The 18,709-nt window shown below is 38.2% G+C and overlaps 1 protein-coding gene across 8 annotated transcripts in view; it reads left to right on the plus strand.

Moving 5' to 3' along the window:
* The window catches only part of Sil1 (SIL1 nucleotide exchange factor), a 262,407-nt gene that overhangs the window by 109,423 nt on the left and 134,275 nt on the right, over positions 1-18,709 (plus strand). The gene's annotated exons all lie outside the window — the stretch shown is intronic.

The following is an 18,709-nucleotide window of genomic DNA, read 5'->3' on the forward strand; positions in this document are numbered from 1 at the left end:
TACTGAGGATTGAACCCAGGGGCACTCTTATCACTGAGTTACACCCCCAGCCCTTTTTATTTTTTATTTTGAGATGGGTTCTCTCTAAGTTACTAAGGCTGGCCTTGAACTTGGGATCCTCCTGCCTCAGCCTTACAGGTGTGTACCATTGTGTCCTGCTATGAGTTTTATTTTTAGGGAATAAATCCAGTGAGCATTATTCTTTTTAAATTTGAACCTAGAATACAATATAGAATTCCCTTTGCAGAATGTATAAAGAACATTGGTTGGTTTTTGGCAAGGACTGAATAGTAATCAAATTAAGATTGAAAACTATAGCCAGAATTCGGCACAATCCAGCTAGCCAGTGTTTCCTATTTCAAGACAATCTATCCTAATAGCTCTTTATGTAGAATGATCCATTTGTCTTTATAGTGTATGCATCGTGGTGATGTGAAAAAGAATAGACACATTGTGATTTAAAAAAAATATATATATATTTAGTTGTAGATAGACCCAGTATCTCTCTCTCTCTCTCTCTCTCTCTCTCTCTCTCTCTCTATATATATATATATATATATATATATATATATATATTTATTTATTTATTTATTTTTATGTGGGGCTGAGATCGAACCCAGTGCCTTACACGTGCCAGACAAGTACGCTACCACTGAGCCACAACCCCAGCCCCAACATTGTGATTTTTTAATAAAAAAAATATATATATAATGATTAGTTTAACTGTTTTTCATTAGTGTGTCCAAGGGGTGGTAAAATCTGTATTCCACAAGTTTTATGTTTATGTATAGTTTTAATTGGAGCAAACTATATCATTTATAGTCTCCTGCCAAGTGCAATGTCTACCTACCACCCCAGAGTCACCACCATTGAAGATGGTAGCCCTCAGTTATATACGTTCTTTTGAGATCAGAATATAAATATAAATATAGACTTTGGAGACTTGCTGAGATATGTTATTTGTGGGTACAAGAGAGAAAGCAAAAATCCCAGATCCCTGCCCCCACCTTCCCCCAAGACTATGAAGATGGGTGTGAGGAAGAAAAACAGTGATTAGAAAATGTTGGCCTCTGCAGTACGTATTTGCTAATAGAGACAGTTCCTTCAGACTTTGGAAATAGGGAAACTCCTTACAAGGCTACATATGAATAAAGTGACTATGAAGTGATTTTCTTGATTGAACCTTTTGGTTTTACTTAGTAGAGTTTAATTTTCCATTTTGTTCTTTTTGCTACTGCCAGAACTAAGGGGCAGTCCTTTTGCCCTTCATTAGTAAGTTATTTTCTATCCTATCCCTCCAACTCTGAAAGGGTTCTCTGAATTATTTCAGAGGGCAGGGCATTCTATGCTTGTTTTTATCCATTATTTATGTTTGCATTCAATTACACACAGCCTTCCTTTCAATTATGGAGATGACCCTTGAGCATTTTTGTTTCAGGGAGTAGGTATCTGTTATAACAATTAGCTTGAGAGAGAGGGGAATTACCCATAATTTTTGTCCTTAGAAGAGGCATAGTACTAATGGATCCCTGGTCTCTGATCTGCCACTGCTCTTGTTTACTCCTTTGTACAAGGTGTGTGTGTGTGTCTGTCTTTCTCTCTCTCTCTCTCTCTCTCTTAAATATGTCGATGGACTTTTATTTTATTCATTTATTTATATGTGGTGCTGAAAATCGAACCCAGTGCCTCTCACATGCAAGACAAGTACTCTACCACTGAGCCACAACCCCAGTGCAATGTCTCTTGAATTGGAACTGGCAGGAGGTACTCAGTGTTTTAGACCCTATTTGAGTCTCTGTTGAAAGACCCCAGTATTCTCTAGCTTATGTTATTCTGCCCATCATTCCTCTTAAAGCCCTTTCTCACTGCCCTCATGGAATTCCAGGTATAAACCACTTGTGAAATGAAGATCTGCTTCTGTGCTGTTAGATATAGGGATTACTAGCCATTTGTGATTATTTAAATTAAAATTAGCAATTTAAAAATTAAAACTTCATTTCCTTAGTATCACTAGTCACATTTCAAGTGCTCAATAGCCACATGTGACTAGGAGCTACTCTGATAGACAGTGCACATATGGAATATTTATGTCACCACAGAAATTTGTATTGAGTAGTACTGTATGACTGATACTAGTCTATCTTTTTTGACTGCTGATTTGGAAACACAATTTCCCAGCCTACACTATATATTTTCAGTAGTTACTTGATGATAATCATCATTTTGCTGCTTTATTAAAGTCATCAGGTATCCTGTAATCTCAGCCACTCAGGAGGCTGAGTTAGGAGGATTGTTTGAGCCCAAGAGTTCAAGGCCTGTCTGGTAACAAAGTGAGACCCTATCTCAAAAATAGTAAAAAATGAATGAATGAATGAAGTAATCAAGTGGAAAGTGCTAGATACTTCTAGATAAAGCCATTGGCAGCAATGCCAGGTTTTCTCTCTCCTGCTGCCTGGTGTTTCATGTGTAGAGATGGTTCTTCATCTTTCAGGAATGTGAAAAGTTGACATGCAGGTTGTGAGGCAAGCTGCTCAGTAGATAAGTCATTCCTGATGACAGAACTGGCCAATGCAGGCTAAGTCTTGTCTTCTGCTGCTTTGACTTTCCCCAGCAGGGAAGTGTGGAAAAAGTAAATCTGCTGAATTCTGGAGGCTCAGCTGGCTTTCAGGACATACATTGCAAAAACTGAGTCCAAAGCGTTCCATGTTAGTTAAGAAAATTCCAGAAATAAAGGTCTTTTCTTTTCATTCTAGAAACTGCAGTGAGGAATTGGGAAGCTTTTTGTTGATCATTTACAATTTTGTCCAATATAATTCTTGTAATATTTTTTCAGATAAAGTGAAGTTTGTCAAACATTAGAAAAATAAGAATGTATAGTTACAAAATATTGTTTGCTTGTATACCCAGAAATGTGAATGAGAGATTTTATATGGAAAAAATGCATTGATATTGAACAGGTGGCCCTGGGCCCATACTAAATATTTCATTTCCCAGATTCCCTCTAGATATGTACCTCTTTGTTCTGTGCTTTACTTTGTGTGGAGTGTATTAGAGAGAATGAGGACAGTAAGGAAGCATGCTCATATATAGCACTCCTCTCATCTTGCCTTTTGCTCCTCCCAAGATGCACTAAAACATGATTTGTATGAGCATAAACTGACAATTTGATCCAAAGAGATGATAATGAGATTTGATTAGTAATATTTTGAGGATCCTGGGGTTATCAAGTGTTTTCTTGATCTCTCAGATCCAGCATATCAGTGATAGTTTTTGTGTCCCCACAGTGAACTATGCCCACTGCTCAGCCCTTTTAGAATGAGTGAGGTTTATTTAGAGAAGAAACTTTGGGGAAAGTTCCTATTGCTGCATGGTTAAGATATCAGTTTTTAGGCCCAGGAGGTATGGTGGGGTAGCTGTCGGGAACGCTTACTGATTTAATAGTAAATTTCCAGAGAGAGTTAAATAGATTTCTAGACTAGAATCAAAATCAAAATCTAGACAAAGACTGTTTAGGGACATGGAGTTTTGTTGTAGACTGGGTCACTGTAAAGTATCAAAAAATGTGAAATAATGAGCAATTCGTAGGTCTGGGATAATAGGAATTTATGGGAAATTGAAATATATGTCCCAGTTTTATATTTTTTGTAGTTTTGAAGTTATTTGTTCTGGAAACAAAAAAGGATTTGTCTTTTGTACATAAAGGTATCATGTATTAAGCAAAATAAAATCCCAGAAAAATTTAGGAAACAACTTATTTTCTGAAGAGTGTAGAGGAGGGGATAGTTAAAGATCTAGAATTAGCCCTCCTGAGGGGGGTGGGGAATAGCTTTTTATTTCTTTCTGGTGGCTGTTTTATTGCTCAATTTGGGTCACAGTGGTCTTTGAATAAAATTGACCATTAGCCATACCAATCGAGGGGAAATTGGTTTCTTAGTCCACTGTGCTTGTGAAATAATGGGGTAGCTATAAATCTGACCTTCTTGATGTCAAGTCTCCAGTCTTTTGAATATCCACCTTCCTGTCACAGGCCTTAGGAACAATCATTTATTCTTCTAAATGGAGGCGCTCTGAGATACTGTAGCCCAGAGATTGATCGTGGGATGGGGAAATGCACAAATGACTGTATCAGTATCAAGCTTTTCCTGTTCCTAAGGTCTATATATTCAGCTCTTTTAGTGGCTTTCCATGTAATGCATTTGACTTTTAGCTTCTGTTGCTAAAGTAATGGTAACATATTCTGTTTTCCATTTGTTTATTTATGGTCTTGTTTTCTACCCTTGCAAAACTTGATATAGGTACAAAGCTTCAGAAATGTACACATACCAGAGTAATAGATAACTCTGATTTTGTTACAAGGCAATAATTTAAGTTGGCAGTTTTAGCTGATAACATAAAACACAAGAGAGAAATAGGATCAGTTTATGAATGTCAGCAGAACCCCTGAGAGTGAGTTGCTGCCTTGGAACTGACTCCAGTACTGTTGTTTTGTCTAATATATTATAAAGTGAAATAAAGTGATGTCTGAAAATCTGGCTGACCAAGATTAAAAGAATAGGGTTATAAATTAGCTGCTTCCTTTAGGTCACTTTAAGCAGCTTCCGTAAGAGACTAGATGACAGGATGTTAGGGTCCTTGGAAGGACTTGAAGTCTAGCTTCTTTGGAAGGTCATGAGGCCAAGAGAATGGATTGGCCTGCTTGTGGCAAGTCCTGATGGGAATCATAACTTGCCAGCTTCCATCAGCCAACTCTCTTTCTCTTAGGAAACTGGAACTTTAGCATGGGTGAGATTGTGAAGTCCAAATGTTTGGTAAGTAGACCTTGTGGAAGGTCACTGCAGGTTCTGTCACTGTGACAGCCAGAGCCATCCAAAATGATGATTGTGAAATATTTTAGTGATTTGACAAAACTAAAAGTAGTTCTGAATAGTGGGCACTGACATACAGAAGCACCATCTCCCACATAGAAATAAATATTTCTGCTTTACCTTGACATTTATTTTCTTTTTCTTTTTTTTTTTTTTTTTTTTGGGATGTGGTCTTTATTCTGGATGTCAATATTCTTCTTGAGGATTCTATTACTAAAGGAAGGAGGATAGAGGGCATGTTGGGGACAGCCAGATTCTACTACCTCCAACAGTCTTTAAGATCTCTGCTGAGAGGATCTTGACTGAATAATACTTCATTGTGTAAAAACATGTATATCACTTTCTCTTCATCTGTTCATCTGTTGATGGGCATCTAGGCTGATTCCATATCTTAGCTACTATGACTAGTGCTGCAGTAAACATGGTCATGCAGCTGTCTTTTTGGTATGCTGATTTTGTTTCCTTTAGATATATATCCAGAACTGGGATAGCTGTATCCTATGATAGATTTTTTTTTTTTGAGACGGGGGTCTTTGTATGTTGCTCAGAGTTGCTGTTTTTCTGGGTTTGAACTCCTGGTCTTGAGTGATTCTCTTTCTTCAGCCTTCCAAGTATCTGGGATTATATGAATATGAGTCCTTGAGAATTTGTACCTGGTCTGGTCTGTTAAATGCTTTTTTTTTTATTTTATTTTATTTTTTTTTATTGTTGGTTGTTCTAAACATTACATAGTTCTTGATATATCATCTTTCACACTTTGCTTCAAGTGGGTTATGAACTCCCATTTTTAGCCCATATACAGATTGCAGAATCACATCAATTACACATCCATTGATTTACATATTGCCATACTAGTGACTGTCATGTTCTGCTACCTTTCCTATCCTCTACTATCCCCCCTCCCCTCCCCTCCCACCCCTCTTCTCTCTCTACCCCCTCTATTGACCTTCATTTCTCCCCCTTGTATTATTTTTCCCTTTCCCCTCATTTCCTCTTGTATGTTCTTTTGTATAACCCTGAGGGTCTCCTTCCATTTCCATGCAATTTCCCTTTTCTCTCCCTTTCCCTCCCACCTCTCATCTCTGTTTAATGTTAATCTTCTTCTCATGCTCTTCGTCCCTACTCTGTTCTTAGTTACTCTCCTTATATCAAAGGAGACATTTGGCATTTGCTTTTTAGGGATTGGCTAGCTTCACTTAGCATAATCTGCTCTAGTGCCATCCATTTCCCTGCAAATTCTATGATTTTGTCATTTTTTAATGCAGAGTAATACTCCATTGTGTATAAATGCCACATTTTTTTAATCCATTCGTCTATTGAAGGGCATCTGGGTTGGTTCCAAAGTCTTGCTATTGTGAATTGAGCTGCTATGAACATCGATGTAGCAGTGTCCCTGTAGCATGCTCTTTTTAGGTCTTTAGGGAATAGACCAAGACATTTATTTTCTATAAACACTGTAGCATTTATGTAGCATTATCTTATGAGCATGCTTTATTCCCTGTGATTTGCCTGTTACTGATGTCTGCAGAGCCAGGGAAGTGGCAGGTACTGCCTAGGGCATCTAGGAGCAGTTGGTTTTTAGGGAACTAGTTTCGGTTTTTGCACAGTTATTAGTAGTTGTCATAAAAACCAAGCACATGTATTATTTTCATGCATCTCATTGGATGCCACTCTTAGAAAAGCCCTTGGATTATTGCTTTTCCTCTACTGATGTCCTTGCTTTGAGATCTCTCATGCTATAAAGGGAAAATAAGGTTCTAGGGAATGAAAATTTTTAAAAAGTCAGCTTCTCTCCATCTGTCTCAAGGCAGAGCAGCAATGAACCCTGTTTAGTTTGGTTGGTCAGGACATCCTCCTTTCAGAGGTTTCTATGGATATTGCCTGCAGACTCTAGTTGATGATTTATCCTTTTCAGTCATAATGGGTGCTTAGTATTATAAATATTGCCTAGCTCTGAAGGAAAGAAAGGATGAAAGGAAATGATGCCTACTTTAAAAACCCTTGACCCTCCATTCCTACTTTACCCACCACTGCCAGTGTGGGAACAAATTCTGATATGCCTACTCTCTTCCTCTTTAGCCTCCTGCTTAATCTTTGAGGGGCAGATTGACTTGTTCTGATAAGTCAATTCTGTTCCAGATCATTTTGAGAATAAAGACACTGAGTTTGAACCCAGCATCTTATTGATTTATGTTTGAGCAAGTCACCTGTTCCCAGATGTTTGGACCTTCTCCTTATAAAGCCATAACCCCACAAAAATAATTATCAGATGCTTCATTGTAAATATACAACTTATATTTGATTAGTTGGATTCATTTTTACTTAGCAGGATGTGTTAGAATGTGTGTGAGTAATATGTTTTGATTATGACTGTGGTATTATGAGTCATTATTTCTCAGTTTAGAATGTATATATATTGTAGGTATATAATTTATAATACACCTCAGCTATAACAGTGTCTTTTAAGGGTCCCAAATGAACCCTTTCTATAGTAAGGGTTAAAATTAAACAATTGAGTGGTTATTCTTTACAGCCATCTTCTTTTTTTTTCTTTCAAAATTTCAGTTTTATGCTTTTTGTAGTTTTGAAGTTATTTTATGTCCAAAGAAGGAATTTTTGTTCATAAAGGTATCATGTATTTAGCAACATAAAATCCCACCCAATTTAGAAAATTAAAAGTTTCTAATAATAAAAGTAATACATGCTCACTATTAAAAAAGTCACAATTACAGAAATATGTAACTTAGGAAGTAAAAGTTCTTGTAAGTCCAATTTCTTCACCTGAGATAACATGTATTAGTGTGTACTCTTTTAAAATCCTCTTTATTATAAAACTAAACGCAGACAAAATTAGAAAGTGTGTAGTGAACATTCTTGAAGTTATACCCAAGTCAAGAAATAGAACTTTGGGGACTGGGGGATGTAGCTCAGGGGTAGATCATGTACTTAGCATGCTAAATTCAATACCTAGAATTAAAAGAGAAAGAGGGAGAGGGGAGAACTTTGCCATATACCTCAGAAGCCCCTCCTGTAGCCTATCCCAACTAAAATATCTCCCTCCTATCCAATGTAATCATTATCCTGATTTTTTTTACTACCCTGATTTTTACAGTAATTGCTTCTTTGCATTTTAAAGTAATATGTCACCCATGTACCCTAGACTCTGTAGTTTAGTGTTATCCATTTAAAAAAAAAGTTTTGGTAGCCAATGTAATCCCAGTTACATGGGAGGCTGAGGCAGGTAGATGGCAAGTTTGAAGCCAACCTCAGCAGTTTAGTAAGACCCTGTCTCAAAATAAAATTTAAAAAGAGCTCAGTGCTTTCCCTAGCCTTCGAAAGGCCCTCATTCAATCCCCATTATGGTGTTGAAGGGGTCAGGAGACACAGGGCAGTAGATAGTAGTTGTTATATTCCTTAAGTCTCTTTGAATCTACAGACTTATGCCGCCCCACCCCACCTTTTTAATCCTTATATTATTTGTCTCTTGAAGAACTTAGCCCATTCCCAAGACTAAATTCTGGTGATTTTATACTCATGATGCATGCCAGTATGTGCCTTGGACCTCTTTATTTCTTACAAATTGTCAGCTGGATCCAGTGGCTCAATCAGACTTAGGTTCCACCCCTTTGGTAAGAATATATATAGTTTAGAGGACTGGGGATATAGCTCAGTCGGTAGAGTGCTGGCCTCCCATGCACAAGGCCCTAGGTTCAATCCCCAGCACCACACCAAAAAAAAAAAAAAAAAGTAGTTTGGGGCTTTTTCATTAGGAAGAGACATAATGTTTGACTAACTTTCTTTTTGTTTGTGTGGAGTTACAAGATGATATTCAAATATATCATTTCTTTAATATTTTTAGCTATATTACCTTTAAAAAGAGAGATTTCCCCTGAGATACTGTTTTATTACTCATGGTATAATTCATAAAAGAAAGATAAGATAAATGTTTTTCCCCCCATATACCACTTTTAAAGATAACAAGTTGGTTCCTAGTCATCCTCTGACTAGAAATGGTCAATTAAGTTTTTTTGTGACTCATGGATTTAGCATATTTCATAGATTTTAATGCATGATAATTATTACTTTTATTAAAATTCAGGTTGTCCCATCTTTGGTCAATTGAAGGTTTTTAGGTAAGCCCTTTGATGCTACCCTAGTACTCTAAGTAGTCTTTTTTTTGTTGTTTGTTTAATTTCCAGAACTGGGGATCAAATCCAATGTCTTGTGCATGCTAGACAAGAACTATGTCCTTAGTCCTTTTTAATTTATTTTGAGATGAGGTCTTACCAAGTTGCCCAGACTGACCTTGAATTTGTGATCCCCATGCCTCAGACACTTGAGTAGCTAGAATTACAGGTGTGTATCACCATGCGCAGGGCCCTAGTAGTCTCTGATAGCTTTCTTATTATCTAGTGTGATGAGATATTATAGGTTCATCTTGTATATTTCTTGCCCAAGACTGGAGTCAGCTATTTCTCTCAGAAGCCTTGATTTTTTTTTTTTCTAAGTACAAAATGCTATTTTAAGAGTAAATTCTGGCCATTAGGATTGCTCATTACTACTGTGTTGGTTATTGTTTCTAGGCCTTTTCTGTTGATAAAAGGTAATAAATATGATGACATGCCTTATATATCCAAATGTATACTTCCTAATCATATTTAGAACTACAGTTTTAAATCTCTTTGATGTCTATTTTCTTCCACATTAAAAGTCTTGATTATAAATACAGGAATTATGCAGTTCAATTTTCTAATAATTGCTTGTTTGCTCTGTCTCATACATTTAACAATTTCAGAATGGCTACAAAATCACCCTTGATATGATGACTGAAAACAATGTGAAAAGTGTGTGTGTGTGTGTGTGTGTGTGTGTGTGTGTGTGTGTTTATTCTCATTGTTCTTAACAGCTGCATTGAATCTATATTGTCAGAGTGTATAGGCTTTAGGTATTAGGATTGAACCCAGGAAAGTTCAACCCTTTTTAACTCTCATTAAGTCTTATTTTTTCAGATAACTAGGACTGGCAATGAGCATTAATATATAGTTATTTGGGTTGTTTGCAGTGAATTTTCTAATAAATTCTTCAGGAAGAGCTCATTGAGACAATATTTTCTGTGTTTTGTGTGTTAAATTTGTCTGTGGTATTTATACCCAGAAGTCACTTTGGTAGAATGTAAAATCTTTGGCTCACATTTTCTTTTTTTTTTTTTTTTTTAAAGTACTCCATCTTCTGCCGGCAGTAGGCTTTGCTGTAAAAAACAATGATGACAACCTGATTATAAATCCTTTTCTTTGTTTAGATGCCCAAATGATCTTTTCTTATCCCTTAAAATCCAGCGAGTTTTCTAGACCATGCCTTGCTCTTGGACATTCCTGGATTCCTGGTCATCATTATTCTCAGGTATTCAGTGTGTTGTTTGTTTTTTTGGAACTGGGGATTGAACCCAGGAAAGCTCAACCACTAAGCCAGGTCCCCAGCCCTTTTTATTTTTTAATTTTGAGATAGAGTCTCATTAAGTTGCTTAGGGCTTCACTACGTTGCTGGCCTTGAACTTGTGATCTTCCTGCCTCAGCCTTCTGAGTTGTTGGGATTACAAGGCATGCAACACTGGGTCTGGCCACTTAGTGTGCTGATTTAATTTAGAGTTTAAATATTTTTTACTTTAGAAAAATTTTTTGAATATAATACATTTTTGTTCAGTTTTATGTGAAATTAGGTTTCTTGAACTTTAAAAAGAAGGATGGCTTTGGTGTTCTTTTCCTTTGGGTTTTCATTATCTTTATGTTGGATCTTTGTCTTCATTGTTTTATCAGTTTCTTACAAATCTTCCTTTTTCCCCTACATTTCTTTCTTTTTTAAAAAAAATTATTATTATTTTTTTAGAAGTAGTTGGACACGGGGCTGGGGATGTGGCTCAAGCGGTAGCGTGCTCGCCTGGCATGCGTGCGGCCTGGGTTCGATCCTCAGCACCACATACAAACAAAGATGTTGTGTTCACCGAAAACTAAAAAATAAATAAATATTAGAAAAATTCTCTCCCTCCCTCCCTCCCTCCCTCTCTCTCTTAAAAAAAAAAAAGAAGTAGTAGTAGTAGTTGGACACAATACCTTTATTTTGTTTATTTATTTTTATGTGGTGCTGAGGATCGAACCCAGGGCCTTGTACGTGCTAGACATGAGTGCTCTACCTTTGATCTATAACCCCAGCCCTGACATTTCTTTTTTTTTTCCTTCAATTTTCCTCCTTTTCACTTTCTATTTATCTTAAAGCATTTTCTATTGTGATGATTTGTTCTTTAATTTTTGATTCTTCTTTTACTTCTAGCACCTCATTTCTGATTTTTCTATTGTTCTTGAATATCTCTTAATCATTTAAAAAATGTCTTGGTCTGGAATTGTAATTTTAATAATAGTGTGTTATGTTGAGAGCCACAGCCAGTCGGAATGGCCCCTGGCATTTTGCCAGAAGTAATGGTTGAGAGGCGAGCCATTAAGATGATGCTGGATTGATTCCATTGTATATTAGACCTTTACTGTCGGGTATAGGGCACCTCTTGCTGCCTCGGGGGCGCCCGCTACTTTGGAGTTCCCGTTAGGGTTCTCCCAGGATTCGGAGAGTGGGCAGCCTGGGGAAGGAGTTCTGGTTGGTGTGTGGTGTGCCTGGAAGGGCCACGTGGGTGGCATTCCAGAGTTCAGAAATAAAGTTTGTTCCTGCTTGAGTGGCTCATGATTTGTGCCCAGCCAGACTGTGGCAGTGTTTGCCCAGCATGTATGAGACACTGGGTTCAATCTCCAGTACTGAAAAACAAAGACCCAAAATTAATTTTGAAATTGGAAGTGATGTTTTAATGTGTTTTGGCTATGTCTTTCTGGCTCGTATTCACTATAAGGATGTTATTCCTCTCCTTATATGTATTTTTAATTTTAATTTTATTGTGTAGGATTGTATCCCAGTACTTTTCTGTTGTTTATTTTTGAGTGAAATTAAGTTTCCTGAACTTCTAGGAAGATGTGTGCTTTAATTATCTTTTCTAAACTTGTAGTGATCCCTCTTCTGTTTGCATGTAGTGCTCAGAAATGTGGAGGCGGCTTGCACTATGACGTTTCCTGGCAGTTTTCCTCCTGTACTTTCATCTGGACTTTCTCTTTCCATTTTTCCCCCATTGTCCTAGTGTGTTCAATTTTGATTTCACTTCTAGCATTGTCTTGTCAGTGTGAGACTTTGTCCTGGTTGGGAGAATTGGTTGGTTGATTTGAGAGTTCAGTGAGAGTTAGACTCCTGTTATTCCTTGAAATATCTTACCCCAGCTAAACACATGTCCTTGTCTTCTATTGGACTGTGAAACATTATTTCTAGGTTCACTCCTGTTCTCCTGACTTCTATCACATCTTCTAGTGAATGCTTATTGGCTATCTTGGGTTTTCCTGATTTTTAGGTCTGTCAGAAACCTTGTTGCTTCCCAATTTCTTTTCACTTAGTTCTGATATAAATGTTGCTGATAGATTTGATTTTGCTGTCTAGTTGCTGAGTTTTTTTTTTTTTTAATGTGAGGCATTGGATCATTTTCAAAAACTATGCTGCCGCCACACTAACAGATATGTTCCTTAAAAAGATGAAATCATACTTGCAACTTGTTCTTTTTGCTTAGTCTTAGTCATCTTTTTATGTTGGTAAAAATCTCCCTCTTTCTTGTCTAAGATTATTCCACTGAAAAGATATGCTATATTATGTAACAAATCCCCTACTGATGGACATTCTTATTGTTTCTCATTTTTACAATTATTAAAATGCTATAATGAACATTCTATCCATGTATTATACACTTTGGGGAATGTTTTCATTGGATAAATTTCTAGAAGTGGAATCTGCTGGATCAAATGGAAAGAACACTTTCAATTTTAATAGATCTTACTGGATGCCAAAAGTGTTACACTAATTTTTATCCTTATGATAAAAATGATATTAGAATGTCTATTGCTGCATGGCCCTGCCAGTATTTACCTAGAGGTTCCTCAAGGTAGGGATTTATATGTGTGTTTGGAGAGTGATTTACAGTCCTCCTTAAGAAACTGGTATAGTCTATGGACTTTCTCCTCAGATAATTTAATGTATGTGTGTGTGTACGCGCGCACACACACACACACACAATACATAATTTATATACGGACATTTTTCTTGTGTTAGGTAAGCTTTGAAACCAGCAGGGGTATTGGTATCTTGGTATCTTGGAAGGCAGCAAGTAACCATGGAAGGTTAAGAATAGGATGACAACAGAACTGTCCTTGGGGATGTTACACTTGACTGCAGTAGGCAAGTTATTGATACAAGGAGGGAACATTTAGCTTCTCAGTGAGGTATGACCTCCTCAGATTTTTTCCCATGATGTTGGAATCCCTAAGGTTCAGAGGAATTTGCCTTCTCTTTTATAAGTTTGAAATGAGAGGATGTCATGGAGATTGGCTTTTTGGGAAATTATGTCTGTCAAAGGGGAGTCGTACCAGAAATGTCAGTAAGGTCTGACTCTACCTGAGAGGGAACACCAAGGACAGAGCTTTCACATACTGCCTGGGTACTTGTGTATAAGTGGATAGTGTAATCAACTGACAGTTGCAGGGGTTCTGGGGGCTGTGCAGCTAGGGCAGTATTAGCTGTTGTGATGGTAGGGTGGAATTGTGAAGCAGGCTGCTTGTTGTACGTATACACATCAGCAGGTTTCCTGGAGCACCAACCCAGAACATCCAGGCCTCCTTGCCCATTCTTGGGTGGGCATCCGCCCTCAGGGCTCTCTGAAGAGCAGAAAGAACAGAACAGCTGCCTTTATAAGCTTTTCAGTGCATTGTTATAAAGCTGGCTTAAGCTTGTGATTGAGCTAAGTTTATTGGGGAGCCTGAAACTTCTCCCTTGCTGCTGCCTGGCAGTTATTCTGATTTGCCCAAGTTATGTTGCTGGATATGGCCTCTTTTATTTCTGTCTCAAGAAAAAGGACAGAAACCATGCCATCTTACATGGGTTTGTTGGCCTGTAGGTGGCTTGCATCATGGAAGGCTAAAGTGAGTGTTTTTAGTGTGATATAGATCTGGTTTAAAGAGCTCATTTGCTGTCCTCTCAAGTTGGATGCAGTCTTCATTGTTACTGGATTTTGTGGGCAGTATGACATGTAAATGTTATAGAAGTCATTACCTCTCTACCTCTCCTCTATAGAATTTAGTCAGGTATTTATTGAGAAGTGTTGTCACAGTTTGAGCATGTCATGGCACTGGTCCCTGTCTCAGCTGGGAATACTGAACAAGTCATAGAGAAGCAAGAGCCAGCTAAACACATTATTACAGCTCTCTGGTATCTGCCTTAAGTATCTCATATACATGTCTCTTATTCTTCATAATGAACTCTATGAAGCTGTCAGTTGTGTAACCTGAAGTCCCTTCTGCATATGGGTAACAAGCTATTTGTCCAAGGGCTCAGAGCTATTAAGTAGTGGAATCTGTTCTTCTCTGAGCTATGCCCTTCACCACTAGATTGAACAACTGACCAGGTTACACAAATGCTAGAGGCTGCAGCTCCAGCTGATGAAATTAGCAATGCAAGTGAAAAAAAGCAAAGCACAACACTAGTTTGTAGGTCTTTTAACACTGATGATCCAAAATGTTAAGCTAAGAGGCAATAAATTGAGATTTTTACCTCACTTTGATAAGCAAAAGGCAGCTCAGGTAACTAATCTCATTTTGTTGTTTCAGGATATGTTTAGAATACAATTTTGTGTTTTAAATTTGATTAAAAAGAGCAGTTTTAGCATTTTCATTTGGTTCCCAGTCAACCTATGTTCAAAGTGTCATTTAACCAATAAATATTATGAAAAACAAGAGTCAGAAATGGTTGCACCACTACTGCTAATGAGTTGCTAATGAAGTTATGGTTGGGTGGGAAAGGCAGGCACTCTGGAATTGTCAGGAGTCATCTTCAGAAAATGAGCAATAGCAGAGCTGAGGATCCTGCCCCTGGGAAATGGGCATGCGTAATTCCTTTACTCCCAGTTCACCAATTTTTTTCCTTCATCATTATGAAATGAAGCTCATTGTCAGGATCTCAGGGTTAATTTCAATTGTTCTGGGAATGTTTAAAATTCATTTTTATTTGACTCAATGGTTTTGAGGTGAGTAGAGAACTAGAAGAACTGTGGTTGTGTTATGGCTTATTTCCAACTGCCTGGCCTTGGATTTCTGAGTGATACCCTTTCTCTTTTAATTTTTTTTGTCTTTTCTATTTATCCCATCACATGTATACACATCCACACAACTGAAAACAGAGTGAAGCCTGAGCAAGTTCAGGGTTATAGGGATGAGGGAACAGGGAGTGGATGAGGAGCCTATTTTACATAGAGAAAAGGGGCCAGAGCTTGACTACCATAGCAGTGAACAGGATTATTGAAAACCAGATTCCTAGCATGGGTATAAAAGCCCAAGTGTTCTGATTAAGGGGCTGTGCTAATAAGTCTGATCTTCTGCAGGAACACATTGATGGTACAGAGAAAGAGGAGCAGAGGCAATCAACTAGCTAGGAAATAAGTGTGGGATGCCCATTATAGGTTGCTGTGTGAAAATAGCCTTTTTACTTTCTTCTCCTTGGCCTCCTTTACTTCATCTCTGAATTTATTAAATTTGGGGCTGTGGTAGGTTCCCAGGGCTAGTGGGGGGAGCTACTGCAGATGCTTAAAGGACTGATGCTATTGTGGGGAAGAGTCTGACAGGGCTATGACAGGAGTCATAGTTTTTCTAGTCAGAATGCTACCATCCCTTAATGTTCTTTCTATTCCATACCCATTCCCCTGATTCAGGTTTTATGATAATAGCTTGCTGACTGCCTCCTGCTTCTTGGCTCCCTGTTTTATATGCTGAGCTCCATCTAGGAGCTCATTTAGGGTTATGCATTTGCTTGCCTGAAAGTGATGTCTGGACTTGGAATTTTAAGTGTCTTTACTCTTCTCCTCTAATTACTTCCTACTCCTTAATGACCAGGATTGATCTTGTTCATGGTGATATCCATTTGTCCCTGTGCTGCACAGTAGAAAGAATACCTAGAAAAGAGCAAGCTCTTGTCTAGTCTTCAGTAAGTGCTTGTTGACCAGCCAGTTGTGGAAAGAGGCTCAACATGTCCTAGATATGCTTACTAGGAACCTTGTCCTGATAACTCTTCAGGGAACCTCTTCCACTGTAATAGGAAATCTTCTGAGTAGCATCAATAGTCCTTGTCCTTGGAGAGCAGAGTCCTTGTCCTGGTGAAATCTGTTTATAGAATTTTGTGGACAGCTATTTTCTTTCTGCCTTTATGATTGGAAAGACAGTAGTTAGGTTGTAGCAGATGAGTTGTTTGAGAGTAGTTCTGAGGGGACAGTGGGAGATGTGAGGGTAGCTGTTCTGAGGGTCTTGATTGCAGTTTAGGGATTTCTGCCCTTGCTTGGAAGCTATGTCAAAAAATTCTTCTAAGTCCCTACCCAGATTCTAGATTTTATGACTCAGAGTAAAAATGGTTTTCATTATTTATTCCTTTATTTTAAAATGCACAAATATAACTACAATCCAGAATGGCTCAATTGATTAAAAAATTTTAAAAGATCTTCATTTGCAATCCCCCCACCCCCCAAAAAAGGGCAACGTTAAGCATTGGTTCAGGGTTCAGCACCCTGGAGAGGTTTGTGCACATTTTTCTGTTACTTGTTCAGTTCAAGTCCTGCCTTAGAGACAGGATAGATGCTTATTTGTGTGAGGCAGGGATCTTGCCAGGACTTGTTTGGGGGTTTTGAATAAAAAGGCAGGAGGATAGGGCTGTGGTAGTCATGGCAACCAGGCCTGTAATGTCTCAGCTATGACCAGCCCTAGTTAGATTGGCTGCCCCAGTGAGGGGCCTGGCATTCTTCCTGTGGCATATTCTTCTTATTCCTTTCTATCTGGGGAAGGGGGAGCTGGCATTGAAGCTGACCTTTCTGGAGGCCTACTGTGTGCCCAGAGCTGAGCCTGAGCTGGGGGTACAAATAATTGGTCCCTGCCCTTCTGAAACTTGGCATAATAAGGAGATTTTATTCTTAACACATACCTGGAAGACTTGACAAATAAAATGTCTTTGTTTCATCTGGGTTGACATTTACCTTTCGGGGTCTGCTTTTCCTGAAGCAGTTTTTACTTCTGAGCACTGAAACAGTTCTTTTCTCATTTGTTCCTCGCAGTAGTGAAGCACATTAGGAAAAGCAGACATGGTAAATTCTTTTCATTTGACAGATAAGAGTATGAAGATTTGGAAAGACAAAGAAATTGGGCTAAATTCACCTGGTTGTCAAAGACTGGCTTGACTGGGTAGCAAAATTCTAGGGCTCATGTCTAGCTGGCACAGCCTTTCACTTTCTGCCATTTTGTCTGGTAGTTCCTGGAGTGATAAGTCCCAGGCAGGAGCCTCCAGAGGCACGTCATCTACCCCTGCTCTTGAAATCACAAAACTGCAGAAGCATCTAATACCAAGGCAGACATGAGAGCAATGTGGAATTCGTCTCAGTTGGCCCTGTTTTTACTGAAGCAGGGCAGCCTGTCTCAGCATAGCCTCACCACAGGAGGACTCTTCCTCTGTGAGGAAGGGTCCACCAGGAGGTGGGAAGAGTTGGGACAAAGACTGCATCAGACAAAATTTGTTAATAGATGAAATGTATCTTTTTCCAGCAGTGATAAATTGACTCTGTGGCCTGAATTCTATTTATAGGTATGTTTTGTTTGGCTTTTAGGTGTAAAATTTGAATGCTTTCTGAAGGGGTACTTTTCACAGCCCTCATCATTCCTGTTTGTTTTTTTGGAGGGCGGGGGGCAGATGACCCTTACTCATCTCCCTACCTTCTTCCTTCCTGTTGGTATTTGAGTTGGCTCTTGTCTCTTGGATCACTATTTCTTTTTTTTTTTTTTTTTTTAAGAGAGAGAGAGAGAGGCTTTTTTTTTTAATATTTATTTTTTAGTTTTCGGCAGACACAACATCTTTCTTTGTATGTGGTGCTGAGGATTGAACCTGGGCTGCAGGCATGCCAGGTGAGTGCGTTACCACTTGAGCCACATCCCCAGCCCGGATCACTATTTCTTACCTGCCTATCTACCAAGGTCCCTTTGCCTAGCTGCTTCTTGGCATCAGACTTCCTAGGCTCATTTTCTTCTTCCTGTCTTTCCCAGAACAGCCAATCTGGGGCTGTGTCTAGGCTCTGAGCTTAGCTTTCTATGCTGGCCCCTAGGATTACTTACTGTCACATTGGACTGCATCTAATAGATTATTGCACATGGGGTTTAAAAGGAGATAATACTGCTTTATTTGAAAGAATACATTTTTAAAACAAATGTATTGAGATACAACTTATATATACATCATCAGGTTCTCTCATTTAAACTGTTAAGTGGGAATAATTCTCAAATGTCCTAGGTAGAATAGAGCAGTAGTTTCCAGAATATGGTATTTTATGGACCAAAAAAACTTCGAAAGAAAATTTTGGGAACTAAAGCCAACTTTTTACTGTGCTGAGTTAAAGGCCTTAGCATAGAAACCACCAACTACCATCCATCATCATCATTACCTCATTTTATAAAAGGACATTTTAACACTAGAAAGAGAGAAACTATATAATTTTAGATAAGAGAACTATTATTTTATTGAATCCTCTTAACTTCCTATTTTAGGACCATTGGATTGAATTGCTACCATAAACAAAATACCTCAAAGCTTGGTGGTTTAAAACAATAGTAATTTCTTTTTGTATGTATCTGACTTTTAGAATCATAGTAATAGTTTACATACCCTTTGCATGCTTTCAAGTAAATAGTTGAGGA

Source organism: Marmota monax, unplaced genomic scaffold (genome assembly GCF_021218885.2).
Source record: "Marmota monax isolate L192 unplaced genomic scaffold, Marmota_monax_Labrador192_F-V1.1 WCK01_AAM20220418_F8-fsc00006, whole genome shotgun sequence".
NCBI lineage: Eukaryota > Metazoa > Chordata > Mammalia > Rodentia > Sciuridae > Marmota > Marmota monax.